This window comes from Hippopotamus amphibius, chromosome 1 (assembly GCF_030028045.1).
Source record: "Hippopotamus amphibius kiboko isolate mHipAmp2 chromosome 1, mHipAmp2.hap2, whole genome shotgun sequence".
NCBI classification, from domain to species: domain Eukaryota; kingdom Metazoa; phylum Chordata; class Mammalia; order Artiodactyla; family Hippopotamidae; genus Hippopotamus; species Hippopotamus amphibius.
The window spans coordinates 112,955,737-112,983,103 of record NC_080186.1 but is presented as its reverse complement, the minus strand read 5'-3'; the positions used below and the strand labels follow the sequence as shown (position 1 = coordinate 112,983,103).

The window sequence follows — 27,367 nt, the reverse complement described above, 5'->3', positions numbered from 1 at the left end:
TCATGGTCAGAGGTTATACACATGAGTGCGGCAAGGATTTTAGCTCCAAATGTTACATGTCCCAGCAACACACCAGAACTTACTTCCTGCCTTGGAAGATGCACCCCAGAGGAGCAGTTGTGTAACTCATGCCAGGCACTAATCTTTCCATGATCATAGCCCTATCCCACTCCCAAGGCTGTCACATTACTCTTTGGAAACGTCTTCAATAATTTTTGTTTCCAAAACACTGCCCATTTTATTCTTTCCCTCCCTCTCCTCAGCTGACTGTGTTGCCCCTGCCTGTTGGGTCTTTGTATAGATGAGACTTGCCTTTGCAATAAAGACTTAATAGAGGTAGTCAATGAAGCCACTATGTTGGAGAAAAAAGAAAAAAAAACAGATATACATTTTGGCCTGCAGTCAAACCTGGGTCACTCAGGTGGGAGATAAGATGCTTTGCTATTGAAGCACCAGTATTCTTAGTTTAAGGTGTTCTTCGTAGGTCATAACACATCCAATAATTCATGAGATTGATTCTCCCACAACCACCAGCAGGTCCTAGGACTTCATCTACCAGGATTCTTCAAAGAAATGGAGCTACCTATCCACACCTAGACTCAATGACCACACAGATTCCAGCACATTAAGCAGCCCACTGTTTCTGGAGCTTGGTCTGGGATGGAAGAGAACTGCAGGTAGAACTCAGCTCCCTCTGAAGGATAAATATTCTCCCAAGGAACCCAAAGTTGTCCCTGTGTGAAGACCTCTGTGTTTCTAGGACCTCTGAATCTTGACAACTAAGAATTCCAGTAAGACCAAGTTTCAGAATATTTCCTCCAGAGAACTTCCTACAGGGGCCTTTTGGTGAGCTTTACTCCAGCTGCTAGGAAACTGACTTGGTGAAACTGAAAATTCAGAAGCCCAGGTGTACCAGCACAGTGACTCATTTTTATCCTTGCTCCCTAATTTCCAAGCCCTGTCAGAGACTTGTGCTTTTCCAACACGTAAATGTTCCAAAGACAAGTCCAGAAACCTAAGTAACTCCAGAGGCTGCTCTCTTGCAATTCTTTTCCCAGCACCTCCCACTGTCTCCAGGGCCCTAATGACCAAAGGAGAGAGGACTACTGTTGCTTGGCTACTTTTTTGGTTGACATGGATTTAGGTTATAGGTAGGTCCAGATTTATGCCACGGAATGGTCAATCAGAATGCAGTGTGGCAAAGGGACTGGAGTTGACTAGACTGGCTGTAGGGAGGCCAGTTTTTAATCTGCTTAGACTAATGGAGGTAAGAGGTGATAGAGGAAGGGTATAGTAATAAAGTGGAGGTGAGTCTGTAGAAAATCCAATAAAGTTAAGCACTATTTATTAATTATACTGGAAATAAACTTCTGTGCTGGGAGGATTAGAGAGTCTGTCCGAAAAGGATAGTAAGATCTGGCATGGGCAACAGGCTGGATGGTGGTGAGGGTTTGGGTGTTGTTTTAGTGATCAACTGAAACATGGGACAGAATACTACTCCTCTGGGGATGCCATACCTGGGTCTAATCATAGAGTGTGAGGCAGGTGTGGTGTGTGATGCTGACAGGGAACTCACTGGTGTGTTGAGTTTTAGCATTTGTGACTCTGAGACGCATAGGAGGCACTGACTTGTGAATTAGGAGTTGTGCGTTGAAAGTGCATGTTTGTAGTTTAGAAAGAGGGGTGGGAATACATGTAGTTCTGGTTGATGCTGGTGGTAAATGGAAGCGTGTTGGCCAGAGCTGGTGTGTGTCTTGGGTGTTGGGCAGAGGGCAGACAGAGCCAAAGCTCTTCAAGGTCAAGGTGATGGTCATTTTCCTTGTTGAGCTCAAGTTTATGACTCAGCCTCCACCTAGCTTGGCTTCTCAGCAAGAGAAGGATGATTGCAGGTCAAAACTCCTGTCTTTCAAAAAGTCCTAAGTCCCAACATGTGGGGGAGCTCCCCAGGTTCCTTTTGTCAGTTTAATTTCCCCAGGAAGAGTTGAGGAAAGAAACCTCTATACTATTTGAACTTCACCAAAAGATCACCATGCTAATATTTTAATGATCAATATTTCTTTAAAATAGTCTATTCCTCAAATAGCTAATAAATCAAAGCCTATTAATTTAGGAAATTGGATTCTCCCAAAAAATTAAATATTGATTGCAAACAATATTAATCTTTTCATACTATATACCATTCAAATGTTTTATGCACCTTAAAAAGCAGACACATAATATTATTATAATGATTGTAAGACTGATCATTACTCTTTCACACACACACAAAAAAGCCTCAAAGGACCAACTCCAAGAAGCAAAATTTATCTCTTCACTATCTCTATCTTGATGCTGTCCCTTTTCCCCCTCCTCCTTCTACCTGTAATTCTGATTCTGATTCTAATTTCTTTCCTGGATTAGAATGCTACCTTACCTAACCTACAAGTTAGGTTACCTTCTCAGAACCACAAAGGCAACAGTTTGAGGTTGACAACTGAAGATTTAGAAACAGAAACAAAGAAGCTGGATGAATTTCTGATGTTTTTCTATCAGAATCTGTTGTGCAACTGGATAAAACCTTCTTCAGAGTTAAGAGTCTGATCAGATAAATCAGATATTTTGTTATTTATAGTTCTGTCTACTATAAGTCTTCTATTAAAAACCTTTGGGATGGTGTTGTGCACTTCTTATTGCATACTGCATCCCATTTGTTTTGTGTGATGCTAAGATTAATCTGCTGTCCATCAACCATTCCCCTGATGATTTTAGTATCCATTGATGATTGTTGCCTACAACCATTATTTCATGAAAGGCTGAAAAATAGTGATTTTAAAATTCCAATCTTTCTGGAGGATTACAGTGGAAGGGGCAGGCTGTCATCCATTGCAGATGGGGCTCATTGTGCCAAGGGCTCATGGGTCACCAGTTCTCCAAGTGCCAGGGGTGGGCAGGTGGTGGCACTGATCCCCCTCCAACATTGTGCCCTGGTGGAGAAAGCACTGACCTGTCCTGCCCCTCAGTCTCCCTCTTCTGACATGCCTCTTGCACCCTTCCTATTAGGACAATCAGTCCCCTATTATTTGGGAGCCCTCTTTTCTCTCTCTCCTCAGCCTCTCCTGGCACCCAACCACCTGCCCAGGGGTGTCCCTCCTCTCACATCCCCCCCACCCTCGTGGCCAGCCCAGCTGATTTTGTAAGATACTAGGTCGGTGCACAGTGATTTTTTTTTTTCTTGTAATTTAAACAGGCCTAGCATTGTTGGTTCTATTTAATGGACATGAGATAATGTTAGAGGTTTTAAAGTAATTAAAAGTGCAGACTATGCAAACCAAATAAACAAATAAATAAATATAAATTAAAAAAAATAAAGATAAAAAAATAAAACCTTTGGTTCTGGTGTCCTTGTTAGCTATTAGCACCATAAAAAGCCTCTTTTGGAACTATTGCTGAGTCTTTTTGGACACTATTTAGTTACTCTGCCTGTGGTGTAACAAAGGGAAGCACTGGTGGTTCAGTGGTAGAATTTTTGTCCCCAACACAGGGAGGGACCCCGTGTACCTGGCTATGTGTGTCAACAGGTGTAAAAATTGTACTTTTTTAAAGGGAAAATGAACTAAGAATCTGGCAGCTGTTTATCAGGTTTTGTTTTATACCTCTTGACACGTTAGGAAGCTCCTGTGAAAGACTGCCACTTAAAAGTAACCGGTGTTAATGCGTTAGAAAGACAACTGGTAATTAATTTTCTTTCAAAATTTTTTCACCTAAGAATAGCTTAAAGTTTAAGTTTTTTTTAAACCTATTTTCAAACCAGCTACATTTCCATTATGTCTTTCTACATTTTGTTTATAAACTGATGTTTTGTTTGTTTGTTTGCCTTAAACTGGCCTATTGTGTTGAAATCATCAGGGTTGTTTTATTATTTTGTTTTAACTTGTTTGGGAATCTCTGTATTTGTCGAATAAAAATCGTAATGTGTTACATACAGGAATCAGGCTTTAGAGAGAACAAACTAGGGGACTTGATTAATAAAAAAGAAAATGGAAAATGATAGATTACTTATGTGATGAGGCACAATAAAAGGACTCATCAGGTATCAGGGAAAATTGAACCAGGATGATCAACTTCAGGACAATATCATGGTAAAACTATTAGACTTTAAAGAAAAAGAAAACATCCTTAGGTTTGCCAGGCAAAACTATGAAATAAGTTACAAAAGCAACAAAATTAGATAAGCACAACATAGAAAGCAAGGCTACAGTGGGTCAACATTTTCAAGAAACGTATGTAAAGAGAACGCAAATCAAAGATATTATGTCCAGCCAACCTCCTTTTAAAGGTTCATAGTATAGGGGAATGGCTCTGCTATGGTACTCTGGTGACCTTGTACTTCTCCACATAGGCCACACAGGCAAGGCTCCACTGTAGTCTGACCCAAATCTTGGCTGAATGCGTCCTGGCACGTGGAAAGATAGGCAGTCTTATGAGGTGTTATCAGAAGGCTATTTCTCGCTGGTCTTGTATGGGAGGTTCTCTACCTTGGGACAGGCTACCAGTAGACAGTTTCTTACTTGCCTCCTTGCTTCTGTGAGACATGCAAATTTCCACCTTGTACCCACCCTCCTAGGGTACAACTACAAGCTATAAAACTGCTTAGCTGCAACATAAAATTGGAGCAAGCCATCACTTGTGTCTTCTTGTCACCTGATCCCTCTAGTATGGTGTCATTTTGTGGAATTATGGATGTGGGGGGAGCTGACAATGTGCGACATTTGCTTGTGCTATGTGTGTAACTAACGAACTACCTCAATTCATTTGAGATTATTGTCTCCGTCACTGAGCAATTCCACGGAAGTGTGACAAGCACACCTAGCAGCTACCACTATACCATTGCCTGGGGACTGCCAGACAGCTTGACGAACTTGGTGCCCAGTGTGGGGCCAGTAAGGTCACAATACCTTCTTGGAGAAAGGATAGCAAGGACTGTGGAAGCCAGGTTAGGGGATGTGAGAAGGCTCCCAGGATGTTCTCCTCCAGGTGGCGGGTATGAGCAGGAGAGGGGAAGGAATGAGCGTCCTCCCACTGTCCCACATGTTAATGCACATTTGGCAGTGACAAGGGAAGACTGAAAACGGTCACCTAAATGGTGCTTTAGCTGTTCTAAAAATCTGTTGAAACTGAGTGAACAGCCTCTTAAAACCAAAAGCAATTGCAGAGCTCTGCTTACTGTTGTGGGGCTGCTACCCCCATGCTCCCCAGTTCCTCCCTTTTCCTCCTCCTGACCTCAGATAAGAGGAAGCTTCCCCACGGGTCCAACTGACCTCACAGACTGGTCACACCTCCGTGCACTTCCTGAGCTTTCTGTCAAGGGGATAAAATGGTCTCTTGGCTGCTGCTGTAATCCATCAAGGGCAAGTGTTCAACTCCCTGGTCTGTGTTCCTGAAAAAGAGCGTATGAATTCAACTGACAGAGTTTGGGTACAACTTGCATTTAAGAGAAAAAAAAAAGTTAAAGTTAGTAGTGAGGCCTCTGAGCCAATTCAACACATTGGTGTGAAAATGTATAATTCAAATTAATGAGTTACATGCTTATACTATAAATGCTCTTAAAGTGTTAGAGGAGATTCTTCTGTTCAGGGTACTGTCATGTGTAAAAAAAAAGTGCTAATGGGATAAACTGGGGTTTGCCACCAGTGGATGAGTCTATGTTTACCGTGAGTGCCTATACCCTCTAATGTCCAAAGTTTCACTGTGTAAATAACATCCTGTTGGTTGGCAAGTCAACAATTTAAATATCAACAGCTCTGACTGCAGTGTTATCAGATTTCTACTAGCTGGAGTGACTGATAAACCCCAATAAGCAAGTAGCTCACTTTGTCAAGTAAAGTTTCTTGGAACTAGGTGGATCAATCCCTCTGGCCATTCTTAATCCCTCTGGCAGCTAAACAAAACAAACAAACAAAAAACAAAACTGCTTTCTCTCACAAAGTAAAGAACTCTGCTTTTCTGATATGGAAGCCACCACTGCATGCTAGACTTATAACTCCTGCCAAAGTTTGACCTGTTTGTTTTACAGTAGGAAATACTGTTCCACTGTCTTCTGGCCTCCGTGCTTTTTGATGAGAAATCTCTATTATGGTTAAAGTTTGAAAAATACAGAAATAACATTAAAGCAATAATCTCCATTGCCTCCAAACTGGACTTTTCCAAAATAAACAGTGTTTAAAATATGGTGGGTATAATTTCAAAACATGGTGGAATTAGAGCACTTAACCGTGGTATTTGGCCTGAGGACCACAGAATTCCCAAATCCCAATCCGCCAATAACTTGGGTTTCCTGGTGGGTGTGGGGGTTCCTGAAGGAGATATGCACACAAAGAAAAGTAGCAAAGTGTATTGGTTATTACCAATAACAAAACTTGCTATTGGTAGGGCTTGTGCCACAGTAGAAGCAATTTCAGTAAACTAGACCAGAATATAAGGCTCGGTTCAAGGTCTTAGAGGTTTTTCCTTCTGTCTACACACAAAACAACCTTTACCAAACTTCCCCAAATGAATCTGATGGTGCAAGTCCTATGAGAGGAGAAGGCCAGAAAGAAGGCAGATGGAATGGGGATGTATGGTTGGAAGCTCCCCTTGACACCAGTCGGGTTGGAATTTTTGATGCTCAGGTAGAAAGGGGCAGTATAACCATACCCTTTGGTATGATGTTTTAATATACTGTGACCTCAATAATTAGAAAAGAAAGCCCAATATCTGTCCTGGATTGTAAAGAATGAGAAGAGTGTTTGCTCCCCTACTGGGTATTAAGGGTTGGGAAGAGGAAGAGCAGAGAATGTCCCTTTTCTACATAAATATTTCCCTTTGATTTCTGATGTCATTTCAGGTAATAAGAGAGAGAGATGAGGTAAGTCCATCAAAAGGCCATTTTCTTCCCATTGTCACTCTGCCTGTGTTTAATGCTTGGGCAGGAAATGGGCAACACAACTGGCCAAGGAATGTCATTTTAATATAAAGTATGTGAGAACATGGCATAAAATCAGTTAATTTCAGGGGTACACTATTTAAGAGGTTACCAACACCGTCCCTTTATATTTCCCTTCTTGAATTATAAATAGTTGCATTATCTATCTGTCTATCTATCCATATGTAAAATATATACAAAACAGGATGTGTTACTACATATTTGAACATACTCATCAGGTAATGTTATACAGTGGGCAATACATAAGCATAAGCCAGCTACATCAATGTGAATAATGTAAGATGTGAAATCTTATTATTAAATTTTATTATTATTATCACCATTATAATAAAATTTTTTTTACTGTTTGCCTTTAGATAAATAAAAATATAGAAAAATGAATGATCCAATAAAGAAATTTCCTTCCACTAATGTCCTCATCAAAATAGATAAAGTGGCCATCAAAGTGAAAATTAAATTATGAAAACAACTCCTCTCTGGTTTTAAAAAGTCTGCTGTGAACCTAAATGCCCATCAACAGATGAATGGATAAAGAAGATGTGGCACATATATACAATGGAATATTATGCAGCCATAAAAAGGAATGAAATCGACTTATTTGTAGTGAGTGGATGGACCTAGAGTCTGCCATACAGAGCAAAGTAAGCCAGAAAGAGATAAACAAATACCGTATGCTAACTCATATGTATGGAATCTAAAAAAATGGTACTGATGAATCCATTTGACAGGGCAAGAATAAAGATGCAGTTGTAGAGAACAGACTTGAGGACATGGGATCAGAGGTGAAGGGGAAGCTGAGATGAAATGAGAGAATAGTACTGACATATATACATTACCAAATATAAAACAGATAGCTAGTAGGAAACTGGTGCATAAAACAGGGAGATCAACTTGATGATGGGTGATGACTTAGAGGGATGGGATAGGGAGGGTGGGAAGGAGTTGCAGGAGGGAGGAGATATGGGGATATATGTATAAATACAGATGATTCACTTTGTTGTACAGCAAAAACTGGCACAACAATGTAAACAATTCTATTCCAATAAAGAGCTTAAAAAAAGAAAGTCTGATGTGGATATAAACTACTATACATAAAACAGATAAACAATAAGTTCCTACTGTATAGCATAGGGAATTATGTTCAATATTCTGTAATAAACCATAATGGAAAAGAATATGAAAAAGAATACATATATACATGTATAACTGAATCATTGTGCTGTACACCAGAAACTAACATTACATTATAAATCAACTATACTTCAACTGAAAAAAAAAATCTGCTATGGTTCCAACCAGTCTTTGGTCTTCAGAAACTGTTACTTTCATTTCTGGTGTTTATTTCTGGCAACACTTCCAAAGATGGATTTAGGGATCCTCCTGTGTACCACGTTTCTGAAGTTTCTAAAGGTAAAGTATACCCATGAAACTATCCAAGCTACAGCTCTATATCCACAAAATTTAAAACCGGTGAGACCACTGCAAGCAAAAAGGCCAGGCTTACATTTTTTATTGCAACTTATCTTACCTGGAAAAAAAGGGTGAACACCAAAACAGAAGAGAACATAGAAAGAGTCTTGAATTCAAATTGGCTCAAATACTAGGCAGTTCCTTTAGTCTGTCTCATACAGACTTAAAATCCCATAGGGAAATTGATGATGAAGAGACTGATGGTAAATAAAATTCAAAATCATATCTAAAATACTGATAATTTCTAGTTTTGGTTTTGAATGTGGGGGAGAAAAGTCTCATACAATTTGGGGCATGTAACTGGTATTTATACGTTGGTGGTCGGTGCATATGTGAGTTTTAAATTCATACTACGTTTCACCTAGCAGTTCCACTTTCTGGAATGTATCCTTTATAAATAGTTAACCCCAGGTCTCCTCCAGTCGTGGAAAAAAACTAATGATAGCAGTTAGAAAATGCCAAACCTAGTAGTAAGAGCAAGGCCGCCTTCCCTGACCGGGAATCGAACCCGGGCCGCGGCGGTGAAAGCGCCGAATCCTAGCCACTAGACCACCAGGGAAGTGTGCACAAACATCTATTCTTCTTGCTTCTGACTACAGTGACCTTTTCCTTTTGCTCTGAGATGCCCTGGATCTCTCTGAGGGTCACCCGTCGTTCCAGAAACCCTTTCCCTCCCTGCTTCCTCCAGAAGAGGAGCTCGCAGGTGACGCACCGAGCGCCCGCGAACCCCACCGGGTCCGCAAGTCCCGAGCGAGTTGCCTCATCCCGGCCGCACCTCAGAACTGGCCTGGTGATGCGCCTTTGCGAGGCGGCCGCATGGGGAGAGAAGGCTGCCGGGGCCGGGAGCAGGCGGGAGGGAATGTGCCCGGGGTGAGAAGGGGCCGCGCACCCAGACCCGGCATCGCCATCGTCCAAAAGGACTCAAGCGGATGCAGGAACGGAGACGGCGTGGATGGAAAATGCTTTCGAGCCAGGCTCCGAGACCCTGAACTGAATTCCGGATCTTCCCCATACAACCTGCTGCACCTGCAGTTTTCTTACCTTAGTTGAGGGCAGCTCCATTCTTCGTATGCTCACGCCGAAAAACGCAATGCCGGTCTTTCTTTCACAATCCACAACCTAATCGGTTAAGAAATCGGTTTTCCTCTCTGGTTAATTGCGCACTTGCATCCACACAATCTTTTTCTCGGTCTGATTTTGGCCCTCGACCCTCCTGATAACGGCGTGGAGACTGATTCAACTCGCGACCCTCGGTCTGCTAAGACTTGGGGTGTGAGACCTTTAACCTCGGGTGCGCGGGGCTGGGCCGCAGGTGAGACTTTTCTGGGCTCCGCGGGTCAAAGTCGGCCTGTCCCGGCCTGTCCTGGAGGCCCGGGTGCAGGCCCGGCGCCTCGGCGCGGCCCCTCTCGCGGGGTCGGGAGCCCCACACGTCGCGCGGCGCCGGCGGAGACGCTTCCGCGGCTTTGGTTCCATTCGCTGGGAGCCCGCGAGGCGCAGGGCCGCGGGGCGCGCGGGCGCAGGCGGCGACTTGGTGGTTCTCGGGCACCCGCTGCCCTCCCGGCTCCTCTCGTGCTGACCCCGCGGGCAGTAACGTCCGGGCAGGAAGAGACCGGTAGGAGGAGGGCAGCCTCTCCTTTAAGTCCTGTCCCGTCAGGATCCAAAAACAGTCTTGAAGAGACGGTGGGAGAGGTGGAAATAGATGAAGGGAAAAGAAGAAATCCTAGGTGATTTCCTCATCTTAAACGCACCCTGAAGATGAAGTCGGCGTCCTCAGGGACCGGGTCCTCCCGGCGCTGCTGAAGGTGAGTTGAGTTCCCTTGAGCGGTTGGAGCCGAAGCAGACAACCTTGGCGGGGCGACCAGTGAGTAAGCAGCCCCTCTTCCTCCCCAACTGGGCAGCACTTGAACTTGTAGCACATGAACGTCTCTCCCTTGGCTTTTAATGGATTCCAAGGATGCAACAGATACATCTGTTTTTTTAATGCACTTACTTGGAGTACTTTAAAATCTTTTAGCAATGGAAACGGTTTATGGCAGGTTTTGAACGATGACTTTGAGTTGTGGGGGAAATATGAAAACCAACACGCTAGGGAAAGCAACTACGACAGACACACAGGAACAGCACTTCAGCCAGGTAGGTTGGCCCCTTAGGTTGGGCCCACTTTGTTTTAAATGCATTGTTGGTGGAACTTAAAATAAATCTAGGACTTTCACGATGAATATTTTAATTTTAATAGTTTTAAATGGAAATACACATTCCGGAAGTTATATAACAAACACATGAGGCCCGCTTTATGCCAATTTTACAAAAACGAAAAGGAAAGATGATATATAAATGACAAGGCCTAATAAAATGCCTTTAAATATTAGGGGTTTTTTCTACCAACATTTTCCCCTCTCTGGATAGGTAGAATCTAACTCCTCTTTCTACAAAATCTGACAATCACTGCAGGATCCTAATATCAACTTTCTAGTTCCAGCTTACTCTTCCCTAAGCCTTTTCTCAGCATCTCCCCATCATCTTTTCTATAGAAGTAAATTCTACTTCAGCCTTTAATTTGCAACCCCATACTCAACAATCAGCTTAGTAAGTTAGGGTAGGGACTCTTCAGGGGACTCTCCCTGCAAAAAATGGAAAATTGCAAATCAAACATTGTATTCATTGCCATAAGGAAAATGAACTTTTTTTTTTCTTTCAAGAAAAATCTAGATTCATTGTCGAATGTTGCAGATATTTTGTCTCTCAATCATCTCTGAAGGTAACTGGCGAATTTTCTCTGGAGGCTGCAATAGAGGATCTTTGGCTAACGGGTCACTACAATATGTGAAGGCATGTTCCTACAATTAAATGAGAGGGATTTAGTGACCGCATATCTTGATTTGCATGGTGGCTACTTCAGTATATACACATTTTAAAATCTATTGAGCTGTGTGAAAAAGTCAAACCTGGGAGACTTTAAGATTTACTATCAAGCTGTTTATTACTACAAACAAGATAGTATGGGAGTGGCAAAAGAATACATGTACAGATAAATAGAACTGAATTGAGACACCTAAAACAGACCCATCTTATATGGTCAGATTATTTTTTTTTAAAGACACTAGAGCAATTCATTGGGGAAAGGAATATCATCTCAATAAATAGTGCCGAAACAACTAGATATCTATGTAGTGAAAACACCTGCAACCCCTACCTCAAAATACACACAAAAGCTAATTTGAATTGGATCATAGATCAAACCATACAAACTAAAACTATAACGTTTTGTAAGAAAATACATGAGAATATTCTCATGACCTGATAGTAAGCAAAGGTTTTCTAAATATGACACTGAAAAAAATAAGTAAAAAAAAAATGGTGGGGCTTCCTAGGTGGCGCAGTGGTTAAGAATCCACCTGCCAATGCAGGGAACATGGGTTCGATCCCTGCTCCAGGAAGATTCCACATGCCGCGTAGCAACTAAGCCCAGAGCGCCACAAACTATTCAGCCTGCACTCTAGAGCCCGTGAGCCACAACTATTGAGCCCATGTGCAGCAGCTACTGAAGCCCGCACGCCTAGAGCCTGTACTCTGTAACAAGAAAAGCCACGGCAATGAGGAGCCCGCGCACCACAATGAAGAGTAACCCCGGCTCATAGCAACTAGAGAAAGCCCTTATGCAGCAGCAAAGACCCAGCACAGCCAATACATAAATAACTAAATTTATTTAAAAAAATACAATGGTAAATTAGGCTTTAAAGCCTAATTTAATGACTAAAATCAATGACTTTTAAAGCATTAAAAAATCTTCTCATGAAAATATACCATTAAGTAAGTGAAAAGGCAAGACACAGATTGGAAGAAAATAGTTGGAAAAGATATCTGACAAAGACTATGTCTCCAGAATATATAATGAACTACTACAATTCAGTATAAAAAACTGACACCCCATTTTTTTTAAAAAAGGCAAAAGCCTAAACACACTTCAGAGAGGAAGATATACTAATGGCCAGTAAGCACATAAAAAAAAGTGTTCAATATCATTAGATGTCAGGGAAATAGATATTAAAACTACACTGAGATACCACTCCACTCAGCAGCAGGGCTAAAATTATAAAGTCTGAAAACATCAAATCTTGGTGAAGATATGGACAAAGCAGAATTCTCATATATTTTTAGTGGGAATGTGAAATGTTATAACCACTTTGGTTTGATAGTTTTTTATACATTTAAACATAAATTTACATAAATGTCCTTTTGTTCCCAGAAACACTTCACCTAGATATTCTTCAAAGAGAAATGAAAACACATGTCTGTACAAAAAAATTGTAGCAAGAATGTTCATAGCATTTTTATTCACAGTAGCCAAAACTTGAAACAACCCAAATGTCCGTTATTAGGATGGCTGGTAAACAAATTGTGGTATATCCATGCAATGGAATACTATTCAGCAATTTAAAAAAGTAATGAACTTTTGATATACTCAACAACATTAATAAAACTCAGAGCCATTATGTAGAACACAATGGCATTCATACTCCATGATTCCATTTACAATAATTTCTAGAAGAAGCAAAACTGATTTAAGGTGCAAAATATCAGCACAGTGTTTTTCAAAAATAATGCAGAGTATAATGACAATGAGGATGATGATTCTACTGACTATAACATTATTGATCAAGTAGCTACTAAATTCAGGCACAGCTAACAGTGGCAGAATAAAGTAGACTACTCCTAATAGTCCTTTCAATAAAGTCTACTACTCCTAATACTCCTATCGTTTTACAGAAGAAAGAATTGAAGCACATAAAGTTTGTTACCTGTCCAAGGCCACACAAGGGCTGAATCAATTTTACAAACCAGACCTGTGCTGTTAAGCACAGATTGACCAGGTCTTTCTTCTCAGTTTTAGGTTTTTCTGGTTTTCTTATCTGTAGGGATGAGAAGCGGAAAGAGAGGGCAAAAGAAAGAGTAAGAGATGGAAGTACAAGGATCTGTAGTTATCAAAGAGCAGAGCGGGAAACTGTTGTGAATGTTCTTACATCAAAGGTTATAAAAACTTCTGGGCGTCTGGGTTGGTGGTCTTCAGGCAAGCCATGGATTCTATAGTGGTTAAATATTGTGCTGAGGTTGGGAGATGAACCATATATTTAAAAGCTGAAAATTAAAATATTAAAGCTTCTAGAAGAAAATATAGGAAAATATATTCACAATCGTGGATTGGGAGAGATGTCTTAGAGTAAGATGCCTTAACAATAAAAGAAAAAATAAAGAAATTAGATTTCATCAAAATTAAAAACTTCTGTTCATCCAAAATCACCATAAAGTAAAAAGGCAAGCCACAGACTGAGAGAAGATATTTGCAATATTCTTAACTGAAAATGACTCAAGTGTTAAATGTATAGAGAACTTGTAGAAATAATAATAAAAACTAAGCCATTTGAAAATGAGCAAAATACTGCAGTAGACTTTCTTTACAAAAGAGAATTTATAAATGGGCAAAAGACATAAGAAAAGATGCTCAATATCATTACTTATTAGGTAAACACAAATTAAAACCACGAGATACCTTTATGCACCCATAAGAATGAGTAAAACTTTAAAGACAGAGAACAGCAAATGCTGACAAGAACATGGAATGACATATCTTGCTGCTGTTGAGAAGGTAATATCACAGAGTCATTTTGGAAAACTGTTTTGGCAGTTTCTAATAAAGTTAAATAGCAATTCTGCTACAAAGTATATACTCAAGGAGAATGAATGCATGTCTACAGAAAGGAATTGTACAAGCATATTCATAGCAGCTTTTTTAACAGTAGCCAAAACTAGAAATAACTCAATTATCCATCAACAGTGATATGGACATACACAGGAATAACCTTCATGAACAACACCAAAATAATACATTCAAAAACACAGACACATTAAAAACATTATGTTGCATGAAAAATAAAAAGCCAGACACACACAAAAAAGTATATTCATTTATGTGAATTTCAAAACAATCAACACTAATCTATGGAGACAGAAATCAGAATGGTTTTCATTTACTTAATTATACGTATTTGTGGAATCATTTTTAGGTATTTACAGACATCATGATCATTGAACCTAAGTACTTCAGCAGGCAGATGACTTCATCTCTTTGATTATCATTTATGGACTCCAATATTAATTCAGTTTTTTAATCTACTGCACTGTGGTCAGCAAACTTTTTCCTGTAAAGTACCAGATAGTAAATATTTTAGGCTTTGCAGGCCATATGGTCTCTGTTACAACTGCTCAACTCTGCCATTATAACACAAAAACAGCCATACATAATGCATATATAAATAGGCCTGGCTATGTTCCAAAAAAAACTATTTACAAAAGCAGGCTGTAAGCCAGATTTGGCCAGTAGGCTATAGTATACTGACTCCTGCACAAAAATTACAGTTCCTTTTCACTTTCAGATTATCACAATTTATGCCAGTGGGGGTTCCTTCAAGTGGCTGTGTGTTTTTGAAAAGATCCTAATAGTTTGTTAATAAATCATTACTTTCTGGTCCAACCTTTCCCATGCTCACCTTGTAATTCCCCTGCACCATTCCTGGAAGTAGTCATTACTTTAGGAAGTCTGCCTCATTTTGTGGACAATGATATTAAAGACCACAACCTGGATTCTGTGAATACTCATTGAGTTTTGGGTGATGTTGCTTCTGAAACAATTCAGTTTACAGTGCTAAAATAGATTTTAACTGAATTTACTTATTTTACATATATCAAATATCATTTAAAATAACAATGTGTGTATATCTGTTACAGATTTTTGTGATTATCATGAGGTTTATATATAGCAATCTTTATCTATATCTGTATCTCTGTGCGATTATTTTAAGTTGCTGATCTCTTAAGTTCAAACTCATTTTAACAACCCTGAACTTTTACTCCCCTCCTCCCACAATTACTGTTTTTGACGTCATATTTTACACCTTTTTGTATATCCCTTAACTACTTATTGTGGATATAGATGATTTTACTACTTTTGTCTTTTAACCTTCCTACTAGCTTTGTAAGTAGTGGATCTACTACCTTTACTGTATATTTACCTTTTCCAATGAGATTTTTCCTTTCATAATTTTTATATTTCTAGTTGTGGCCTTTTCTTTTCCACCTAGAAAAGTTCCTTTAACATTTCTTGTAAAGCTGGTTTTGTGGTGCTGAATTATTTTAACTTTTGCTTGTCTGTAAAACTTTTGATCTCTCCTTCAAATATGAATGAGAGCCTTGTGGGGTAGCAAGTTTTTCCCATTCATCACTTTACATATATCATGCCACAGCCTTCTGGCCTGCAGAGTTTCTGCTGAAAAGTCAGCTGATAGCCTTATGGGAGTTCCCTTATACGTAACTTGTTGTTTTCCCCTTGCTGTTTTTAATATTCTCTCTTTATCTTTAATTTTTGCCATTTTAATAACGTGTCTTTGTGTGCTCCTCTTTGGGTTGATCCTGTTTGGGACTCTCTGTGCTTCCTGAACCTGAATGTCTGTTTCATCTCCCAGGTTAGGGAAGTTTTCAGCTATTATGTCTTCAAATATCTGCTTGGTCCCTTTGTCTCTCTCTTCTCATTCTGGGACGCCTATAATGCGAATGTTAGCATGCTTGATGTTGTCTCAGAAGTCTCTTAAACTGTCCTCATTTGAAAAAATTTATTTTTCCTTTTTCTGTTCAGCTTGAATGGTTTCCACTGCTCTGTCTTTCAGTTTGCTGACCTATTCCCCTATATCATCTAATCTGCTGTTGATTGCTTCTAGTGTATTTTTATTTCAGTTATTCTTCAGCTCTGTTTCATTCTTCTTTATATTTTGTAACACTTTGTTAAACTTCTCACTGTGTTCATCCATTCTTATCCTGAGTTCCTTGAGCGTCTTGACCACTCCCTGTCCTTTAATGTTTTTGATGTGAAAACATCCACAATGTTTTTCCTGCTTTGTTCTTAAACAACTACAGGTTCTTGCACATTCTCTCTTTCAGGTCCTCTTTCTCCATTTATCCCTCCCCATTCTGATACAGAATAAAAACAATTCTCTTCTCTCAGGATGTGGCCTGGGCCTCTGTGTAAGCCCCATAGGAGGTCTTGTTGTTCTTGACCATGCCTCCCCTGCTTCTTTTCCTCCTCCTGAAGGTTCCCTTTTGGCCCTGACCCTTTCCCTACACCCACCCACTGACCCCATTCCTCATCCCACTGAGACTGGATGCAAATGAGTTGAGCGCTTGGAGCTCAAGTGGCACAGATGGTGCCCTTTAGGCCCCTCCATTGTCCTGCCTGTGGGATTGCACACTTCAAAATCAATGACCAAAATAGAGCCCTTTAAAATAAAACTCTCCTTTTTTTGAAAAACCTTTCTTCTATTTCTGCTCTCAGAGTGCTTCAAAGGACTAAAAGCTTAAAGGTTAAATGTATGGAAATAAACAAAGGCCAACTAAATGAGAAAAGCAAAAGCTGTTTCTTCAGAGCTTGCTATCACAAGGGAGTCAGCCACGGTTCCTTCCATTTTAGCAGAGTCTCAAAGGCAGGTGGAGGAGGAGGAAAGCTTTATACTGGAAAAAGGGGAAGGCTTCAGGTGTGCCGTGATTGGAGGCTGTCAGCATGGAGAGGCTGTAGGAGAAGCTGTAGGTGGACTAACTAGAAGCCAGGCATCCTGTATGACTGGTTGGGGGTGCATATTTGGTTTCTCTAGTTGGTCCTAAGTTGCAACGGGGACAAAAATTAGGGAAACTGTCAGTTATTAATGAAGTCCTGGCCATTTTGAAGCCAATTATTTCAGAAGTTATTATTTAACTTCCTGGATTGTTACTAAAGATAACAGTCTGACTTCCTACAAATCTGACTTATAATAGGCTGGCTTTCTGGGGGTTTATTGTTAGAAAGTATTGGTTTTCTGGGCAGGTGACTACAGGTTGTGGGTCAGAGTTCTGTATTTTTATACCATCTAGCCATTGTCTATTTTTATGTTCAGACTCTCAAAATGCATTAGTTCAACAAGTCCTAACTGAGCTCATTGCGTGTTAAGCTTCACTTGGGTCCCACTTGGCTGGTGGTGGGGTGGGGAGGATTCCCTGCCTGGGCATCTGTGGAGAGGGATGCTGGCTTCTGAAGCTGGTGAGGAGCAAGGCAGGGGAAGACCATTCAGGTGCCCTGGTTTCAGAATCACCCAACACACTGGCTTCAAATGTGACAACTTAATTTGTGGATCTAAACTCTCTAGTTTTTTGAGGCTTTGGAGCCTGCCTAGTCATATTGCAGAAAGTGGGTGGAATCCATTTGTGTTAAATGAGAGATCACTGTTTATTACAATGAAAATGGGAAGTTGACTATATCTCTGTGGCGCAAGTACTTTCTGCTGTTACCCGAAGGTTGGTCGTTCCATCATACCAGAGGGAAGGTGTAGATCTTTTAGAATTGCTCAGTGGATTGCTGGTGTCAGTGGATTGCTCACTTACCTTCCTGTCACCTAATGGCCACTTCTTGTCATCTCACATCCTCCCAGAAGATCTGTTGGGGAGAAATGTACAGTTGAGATACACGCCTTATCTACAAACAAGGAACAAGAGTGGTCTGATGTAACGTGTGTTCGAGAGCATTGGTTCTGGATGAAATCATCTTTCTCTTCTGCGGGCTATTAACAGATTTCCTGTACTTCATTTTTCTTCAGCTGTATAAGTGGTACCTTACCGGCCATATGTGACTGGATTTAGCAGTTGCTCAATCAATAATGTTATCAATAGAGTCATGATCATTGTTATTATTCTCTGCCTTTTTTTGATGAAGGCATTTCTTCCTATGTACCTTTGTTTGTACCCTTTACATGTTGTTTTTTAAGTGGGTTGATTTCATGATTATATGATTACAAATAATGCTGCAGTCATCATTTTTGTACACTTGTCTTTTGCCACTTGTACAACTCTCTCTATAGGATAGAGTCCTGGAAGTGCCATTGCTCTGTCGTAGTGGTTACAGTATATGTTTTTTAATTTAAGTCATAAACCCTGTACGGTTGCCTTCCATGGGAGTGGGTACGAATTTATAGTTAAATTTATTTTTCTACCTCAGAGAATCCTTTTCCTCATACTCTTGCTAGCACAACAAACTTTCTATACATCTATCTATGATATTCTAATAAGGGGGGTGTTCCCATTACCTAACTAAGAGGAGAGATACAACAGATGACACAGTGGGCGTTGAGCAGTAGGATATCTCTGCATCTGCTCTTCAGCTAAACTTCTAAGATGTTTTGTATAGTTGTGATTTATTTCTGTGGTGACCTAGTCAACCAGAGAAGACTGGCCAGAGTGGCCTCTTTAATGGCTTTGTGCCATGCCTTAAGGAATTGGCTTGCCCAATTATGGAGGTTTTACCCTTGTAGGGTAGGATGGCAGGCCAGTGACCCACAGAAGTGCTACAGTTTGAGTCCAAAAGTGATCTGCTGACAAAATTCTCTCTTCCTTCAAGAAGGTCAGTCTTTTTTTATTAAGGCCTACAACTGATTGGATGAAGCCCACCCACATTATGGAGGGCAATCTACTTTATTCAAAGTCTACTAATTTAAACATTAATCTCATCTAAAATACCTTCAAAGAAACATCTAGTATAAATGATTGACTAAATATCTAGGTATGTGGCCTAGTCATGTTGACATACAATTAACCATCACAGTGACTCTATTATTCCCTGAACAGTTTGGGGGGCTATTTCCACAAAAATTTCACCCATGTGAGACACATCATTGTAGCCAATAGAGTCCTGCACCTCACAGTCACCTGTGCAGACATGGACTGTTGGTGCTATTGGCTCATGTTCCCTTGGTTCTTCTCTAGTACCTCAGGAGCAGAAAACTGAGCACTTTGACTTTTACACACTACGTATAATTCTTGGACAAATCTTTTTTCTCTCTCATTATGAGAGTTCCAGGGGCAGACTTGGCCGGGGGAGGGGTGGAAGAACTAGAAAAACGTGACTTAAACTCACTCATTCTTTAAGACGGGATTCTTATGACTCTCGGGTGGGGGTTACCTGGGACGTCATGAGATCACTGAGTAACGAAATTCTTTGAATATCACGATCGTTTCTATAGAAACAATCAATCCTAAGGTGGGGACTGTACTTAACTCTGCTCCGAAGGTATATAACGTGCTCATGTAAGACCCCTTCTCGGGTCTCTCCACCCCCTTCTGGTGTCAGTGCCAGAAGCTGTCATACTTTCTTCCTAATAAACTGTTATTCTGTAATTTAAACCTGAGCAGTGGCTTGTTACTGATCCCAAGGAGATATTCTTTTCCTTCGGAGATCACGAATCCACTCCCTAGACGGATTTCACAGCATCAAGTTGTGCATTGTCAATTATTTTCTTCCATCAGTGGTACCAAAGTGGAATTCTGGTTTTGATTTTTGTGACATTAACAGCTGGAGATAATCTCTGTTGGATGGTGGTTCACAGGGACCCATTTTCTGTTAGGTTGTAGATGACAGCTAATCTAGTCTGAGTCTTTTTTGATTGGCTCTTTGCTTGTCCTAAGGTTTTTGGTATTTCCTGGTATTTGAGTCTACAGTGTAGAGAAGTTGTTCACATCTTATCCATTGAATACTAGATAAATCCTAAGGGTCCAAGAGCTGTCAATATTTGCAAAAGTGCAATGTCTATAACAAGGGTGATCTCAATACACAATGATTCACCCCTAAGAACTCTTGACTTTAATAAATTGCTCTACATAAAGGGGATCTTACAACAGAAAGAAAAGTGAATTTCTGGTAACTAATAGTCTTCATTCTTAGTATACTGAAATTCCTAAATAATAGAATAATTTCACAATTGTTTAAATCAGGCTAGAGAAAAAAAGGAAAAAGATATTTATGTCATTGCAATGAGGCAATTGAGTCAACAAAATAAGGGCTTTTGACAATTATATAAGCCAAGAATTAATAATTGAGAACTATAAGCTAATCCATCCTTTTATTTAAAAAAGACAAACATTTAAATGGATTTTTTTAATGGATAGAATTTAATGACAGTAATGCAAAAGATATGTCCTGAGCAGGTCCTGCTGAACTGAAAGGGTATCATAGAATTACCCAGATTTTCAACAAGTCTTCTCCAAAAACCTAACATTGCTTAATTATTTCTTTTTCTTTTCCTCACTGAGAAGCATGTTAAATAAATATCATTGCTTCTTTTCTACTTTAAATGATGTTACTTTCTACAATTAGTTCTTTTAGAATGCTCAGTCACTTTAGGAGACTTTACCATTGCAGAAATATAAATTTTCTAAGGAAACAAAGTAGTATAATTTGTTTTCTTCCAGAGAATATAGACAAACTAGGTCTCTAAAAATTCAAAAGATGTACTGTCTAGGTTGGTTTATGGATACTAACAATCATTTTATAAATTGAAAATAAGAGAAATTAAGTATTTTTTAAAAAGCTAAATGTTACTCTTTATGTTTATAAGTTCAGAGAGTATTTGGCCTCTTTCAGTTTTCATAGATAATTATTTTGTGACTTTTCTACGCATGTCCCTGAAGTTGCTGCTGTTGTTATCATTTTGAGTAATGAAAGGACTTTTCTATGCTCACCAAACCAAAATGCTACCCAGACCATTGTCATCTGGCCATTCTAACAACAGGAAAAAAAAGCATTTATTTATATATTATTAAGAATCTAACATGCTAAAGATATGATCTGAGACTCCGAATTTCACCAGTTTGTGATATATGAGGATTTCTACTCTGGCTCATTGTTCTTAAATTAGAACACATGACCTATAACGTATCACTGACTTTGGTTCAAATAAATAAAATCAAGCTTTAGATACTCTACAGATTAGCATAAACGTGTTACCTAGAATAGTCCATAATAGTGAAATTACCTTTACTGTTGACTGGCCAGCTACACAAAAGCTATCTTACTTTTTTTGAACTAAGGACTTAAAAATTAATCAGTCAATTAAAAAGTTTACCTTGTTAGCTAAGGTGGACCACACTGATTCTTGAGACTTATTCTCCTTTTTAGGCCTCTGCTAACTGCAAATTTGGGTATGAAGTAGATTCCAAATTTCTTATTTGTGATTTTACTCAAAGTTCTTCCACTAATATTCATGTGTATAAATGTTGGTACAGAACCATTATCCTGCAGTAACATCCTACTCATTATTATGTATAAAAAAGAGACAGAGGCTCTCATAGTCAGATTGGCTCCATTAGAAGTAGAATTTTGACCAAACTCTGGCAGGTTAAAAATTTTGAAGAGGAAAAATGGCACAAACCTGGTTTGACTAAAACAGGGGTTCCAGTGGATGGACACTGGCAGACATAGCTTGTCATGCCCAAATTTTCACAAGCTTTCAATGCTATCCGAAAACCCCCAAATCTCTGACATTGGTTTCTCCCATGACCCAGTGAAATTGTTCCCAAGGCAGACTACTCAGACTGTTCTTTAAGAGATTCCAGAATATCAGCTTATGAAAAAAAGAAAGGGAAGAGGGAGAGATCCATCATTCCCTGGTTGTGTTTTCTTTTCTCCCCTCTTACCTATTTTGTTTTAATATATTTGGGGGGGGAGGGGTGCTTTATTTGAAGATCAACAGTTCTCCTTCATATATGAGAGTGAATTATGTACTGATAATTGTCTCTGAGTTATTTTTTAACGCTATCTATTAATATGGACACATAGCATACAAATACATATACACACATTTATAATACTCATGTTTTACTTTTTAAATGAAATTGTGAGTTTACATTCACATACGTTGGATCCTCTAAAGACTAGCAAAATAGCAGCAGGATGAAGCAGCAGAGTGCAGAAAGCTGACAGCAAAAAGGAACTCTGTTATGAGCCAGAACGTGAAAAGCCAGGCTGTAAAGGAGAAATATCTCTCTCATTGTTCAGAGAAGCTGGTTGCTGGGCTGAAATGCATTTTTAAAAATGTCTGGAGTCTCTCTATTACTCAGATCCCAAATCCGGCTGAAAAAAAATTTCTAATCCTACTCAAAAACATTTGAAGCCAGTGGAAAACTGAACCTAATTAATTAAACAAAACCAACCCAGCTCAGAACAGACACATTAGATTGACTCAGCGCTCCACACTAGAGACCTGATAGAAAAATGGATATGTCCTGGGAGTAAATGTTTGCTTCTCTCTCTACACTGTCAAACACACTGTCTGGCGCATATTAAAAAAGTTACAGGAGGCACAGTGAAGCAAAAAAATTGACATATAATCAAAAGAAAAATTTAGTCACGCAAGACAACCCCCAGGTGGCCTAGGTGCTGTACTATTATGCAGGGACTTGAAGATAAACATAAGAAATATATTAAATGACTTAGCAAACAAAAAGTAGATAATACATGTGAGTAAGAAAAAAATGTGAATCAATGTAAAGAAAACATCAAGGTTTCAATAATAAAGGTACTTGAATATGGCTAAATATGAAAGTGTTACCTTTCACTGATGAACTTAGAAAAGCACGATTTTGTTTCGTTTTTTATGGGATGTCCTCCCTCCTCCTTGTCCCTCCAGGAGCACTCCCTCTTCTCTAAGTCAAGAAGATAGGGGTGCTCAGCTGTTCCCTCTACCCTTGGAACACAAAAGGCACTGTTACCCTCTTAACTGTGAGCCCCTCTAGGGAACGCCCGTGTTCAGACCAGAAGAATTAAGGCTCATAAACACTTCTGGTTGGGTGATGTGACTACATCATCTCTGGAACCACGGAGTCTGTGTCTGGGGCAGGTTAAATGATTTTATTTACTCTTTCTCCTCTTCTTCCTTATTTCATTAATTGATTCTGAGTGTTTTATAGACCTTCCTTTCAATCTTCGTTTTCTCTTTGAAATCTTGGAGGTTGAACAAGAAGGAAGGGATGCAAATGTTAGTGACGTCTTCTCAGTTACCACTGAGCGTGATGGCCAAGGGAAAGGGCCCTGGAGCAGCCTGGGTCTGAGTGCTGGCTATCACCATCACAGGGGTGGGACCCTTGACATTAGCTCAACCTTTCAGTGCCTCCGTGTGCTTATCTGCAACAAGGGGGTGGTAATATCCTACACTATCTTTTAGGATTGTTATGTGGACCTAATAAGTTATTACATAGTAAAGTACTGAGGAACAGTGCTGGTCACACAGTAAAGCTCCGAGAAAGCTGTTATTATTATTAAGGTTTTTATATCCACTTCTCACTGTACCAATGCTGACTTTCAACATTCCCTAGAATAAACTAGGGATGTTTAGTGGTTTAATTGGCCTCTTCTCCTGTGTAATGGTGACCAGTATCTGGAAAACTGGTTACTGGCAAGGCTTGATAGTGATCTAACTGAAGTACAGACAGTTCAGCACAGAACTGGATCAAACTTCATCAGATCTTTGGACCTTATACAGGCATGACGATTTTCCAGCTCATGGTAAAGAATCTTTTGCACGTGATTCTAGGAAGTGCTTTTAATATCCAGCCAGACTTATGAAAATATTATAAGAAAAATCCAAGTATGTATCAGTGACCCCTTCTTTTTTGTTCTTAAGAAATCAAAGTAGGAAATTTTAATTTACCTGAAATTTCTAGATTTCCTCTTTCAGTTATGATGGAGTATCTGTAGCAAACCAGCACACACCCTGAAAACAAATAGATAAAATCTGATTTAAAGGAAATCTGTTTGAAGTCTTTGCAGTTAGGACACACAGAGCCAGTTCTAAAGAAAAGCTCATTGGAATGAAACTAATTCTCTGCCTTTTCCTCTGAAGGCATTTGGCAGTTCTTGGCAAGGAAGGAGAGGCTTAGAAGCTGGGTAGAGGGCAGCTGCTAAGAGTCAGAAAAAAATAGCAACACTTTAGGTAATCTCATGGAGTTGGGGATGGGGGAGTTGGAGAGTAGAAGGTTGGAGAGGGGGAAGGCTCATGAGCTGTCCAAGTATTCAGACTTGAGGAGTCAGGATCCTGAAGTGCATTGGAAAGTGAGCAGGACACTTGGTAAAGGCTTTCCCCTCAAAGCATTTGCAAATTCAGCTCTATGCTGGTAGGAAGCTATGAAAGAAAGCAGAGTACAGCTGAAAGAAAAGCAGTTTTCAGTGGTCCCATGATGCAGAGGAAATAGATATAAGTTGAAGTTCAGGACCCTCCAAAGAGATGGTGCTTCTCAAATGGGAGCCCTAAAGCAACAGCCTAGGCATGTTGGAAAAACGAGATATAGATTAAGACTTCCCATGAGGGCAAACAGACTGTAAATCAGTTTAGTTATGGAACAGATTGAGGCAATCTGCCCCTCTGTAATCTCCCCCCACAATAACTTTATCCAAAGCTTCCATCGTTTTTCACACATCAGGGCCATCATCCAATCACATGTTCAGGCATAGAAAGATACTAGACCAAGGGGAAAAAAGCAAACAATAAAAACTGACTCATAATATGATTAAGCTGTTGGAATTATCAGATAGGAACACCAAAATATGTATATTTTAGGTGTTCAAGGACATAGATGACAAGATGGAAACATGTCAGAGACTAGAAATCTATTAAATCAAATGGAAATTCTAGTACTGAAATATATATCTAATTTTAAAAAGCAATATTTGGCTTTAATAGCAGTTGGACATAGTTGAAGAAGAATTCATAACTGAAAAATAAATAAACTATCCAGTTAAAGTATAGAGAGCTAAAAGGAAGGAAACTTCAGAGAGGAGAGTTTTTTTAGAAAGCATAGATCATGTTATAAAGGACTAATATACACATATTTGAAGTCCTACATCATAGGAGATGGAAATTTTATAAAACAATTTTATAAAATGTAACAGTCAATTAAAAAATAACTGATGAGCTAGGAAGCCAATTGTACAAGAAATTCTACCAACTCCAAACAGGATAAAAATAAGAGAACCACATTTAGGCACATGGTTGTGAAACTGCTGAAAATCAAAGGCAAACAGAAATATCATAGAAACATCCAGAAGAAAAAAAATTCACATTATATTCATTATTAAAGAACTAAAATACTATCATTTCCAATCTACAGTTTAGTCCCTGACAAAATATCTTTCAAAAGGAAGGTGAAGTAAAGGCCTTTCCAGATAAGCAGCATAATTTCACTAGAGAAAATGCAAAAGGTAGTTCTTTGGGCAGAAGTTAAGTGATCCCAAGGGAAACATAGAAATGAAGGATTGACAAACACTGGATAGGTTAAATATGTGAGTAAATCAAATAAATATTACTGTTCAAAACGATGATAATACCTGTGTGATTTAAATGTATTTTGAAATAAAATGAATGACAATAACTCAAAAGACAGGAAAAAGGTAAATGGAATTAATATTAGTAAAGTCCTAGCACTGTCTAGGAAGTATGAAAGTTCTAATTTATATTGGTCTTTTGTTTAGATTTTATAGAACACATAAAAGTAAAAAAAAATATGTATTAGGATGGAACAGAAAGCCAAACAATTATTCTTGTGTAATTTCAGCAGTTTAAAAGTATAATTAATCTTGTTTTATGCTAACAGTAGTTATTATGATATAACTTACAAATAGCACAATGCACATATATAAAGTGCATGCTTTGATGAATCTTGACAAATGTACACACCCTTGTAAGCATTAGCCAGACCAAATTCTATAGAACATTAACTCAGGAAGTTTCCTTTATGTAAGTTTCCAGTGAAAGTACATCAAAGAAACAACCACTCTTCTGATTTCTGTGCCTACAACTTAGTTTTGCCTCTTCTGCACGTCTGGAACTAACTGGAATCATACACAAGTAACACAGAGGAACATTAAAATAGCTATGTTTTGGATATTCAAAAACATTCATTCCAGAGGCATCCTTTGCTGAACATAGTGTGTTGGAGGGATTTATTCATGTTATTGTAAGTATATGTCATCTGACCATTTGTATTGCTGAGTATATAATAGTTTATCCATTCCCTGTTGATAGACATTTGGGTTGTTTCCAATTGTTGCCTAGTATAAGTGACACAGCTATAATCATTTTCAAGAAATCTTTTTTGATTTATACATTCATTTCTCTTGGAAAATAAATAGGAGTGAGATTGCTGGATCATAGGATAGGCGTGCGTTTAACTTTAGGAAGAACTCCCAAAAAGTTTCCCAGAGTGGTTGTGCTAGTTTATAGTCCAACCAGCGTCACACAGCAATATCATCACACATCTACAAGGAGTTGGGAGAGGATTCGGCAGCAGTGACAGCTTTCAAAATTAATTTGAAGCTGCCTTCCTTCATCTTCTTCCAAACTCTTAGAAGAATGTGTGGCGATGGCTAGGGTCACATCAACAACTGGCACCACCAGCCTGTCCAAGTCTGACAGCAGAGCCATAGAAACAGCTAACCAGAGCATCCCACTCAGACCTTAGGTGGGAATCAACCAGTCGTATGCTGGAGCCAGCTAGTACCAGCTCTCAAAGCTGGTTGTTAAATTCGCAGGAATCAGCCATTAGTAAAAATGAAAGCATATTAACTTACAATTAAATTACTTCTATCAAAAATAAGATAATAAATTCTTAAAACTCATTTCTTCCTAATTATTTTACATTTTACTATTATCTATGCTATTGAGGTTATTTATATCTATTGTATTTTTTAAATTGCGGTTAAGTATACATAACATAAAATTTACCATCTTAACCATTTTTAAGTGTACAGTTCAGTGGCATTAAGTACGTTTATGTTATTATGCTACTATCATGACTCACCGTCCATCCACAGAACTCTTCATCTTGCAAAACTGAAATTCTTTACCTATTAGACAATCACTCCCCATATCCCCCTCCCCCCCAGCCCTTGGTAACCACCATTCTTATTTCTGACTCTATTAGTTTGACTATTCTAGGTACCAATTTTTAAAAAAAATATGTGGATTTCACCACCTATAAATAGACTCCTTTACCCTTTTGTTACTGGCTTATTTCGCTTAGCATAATGTCTTCAAGGTT

The 27,367-nt window shown here is 39.1% G+C and overlaps 1 protein-coding gene and 1 non-coding gene across 2 annotated transcripts in view; one reads left to right on the top strand and one right to left on the bottom strand.

The window, feature by feature from the left end:
- Nucleotides 1-8,918: 8,918 nt before the first annotated feature.
- Nucleotides 8,919-8,990, bottom strand: TRNAE-UUC (transfer RNA glutamic acid (anticodon UUC)). The gene has a single exon. It is a non-coding gene; the product is annotated as a tRNA-Glu (tRNA).
- A 1,014-nt stretch (nucleotides 8,991-10,004) lies between these two features.
- The window catches only part of LOC130840278 (myomegalin-like), a 39,686-nt gene continuing 22,323 nt past the window's right edge, over nucleotides 10,005-27,367 (top strand). The window contains exon 1 of the mRNA XM_057715635.1: nucleotides 10,005-10,233. The gene's annotated coding sequence lies outside the window, so the exon portion shown is untranslated. The remainder of the gene's footprint in view (nucleotides 10,234-27,367) is intronic.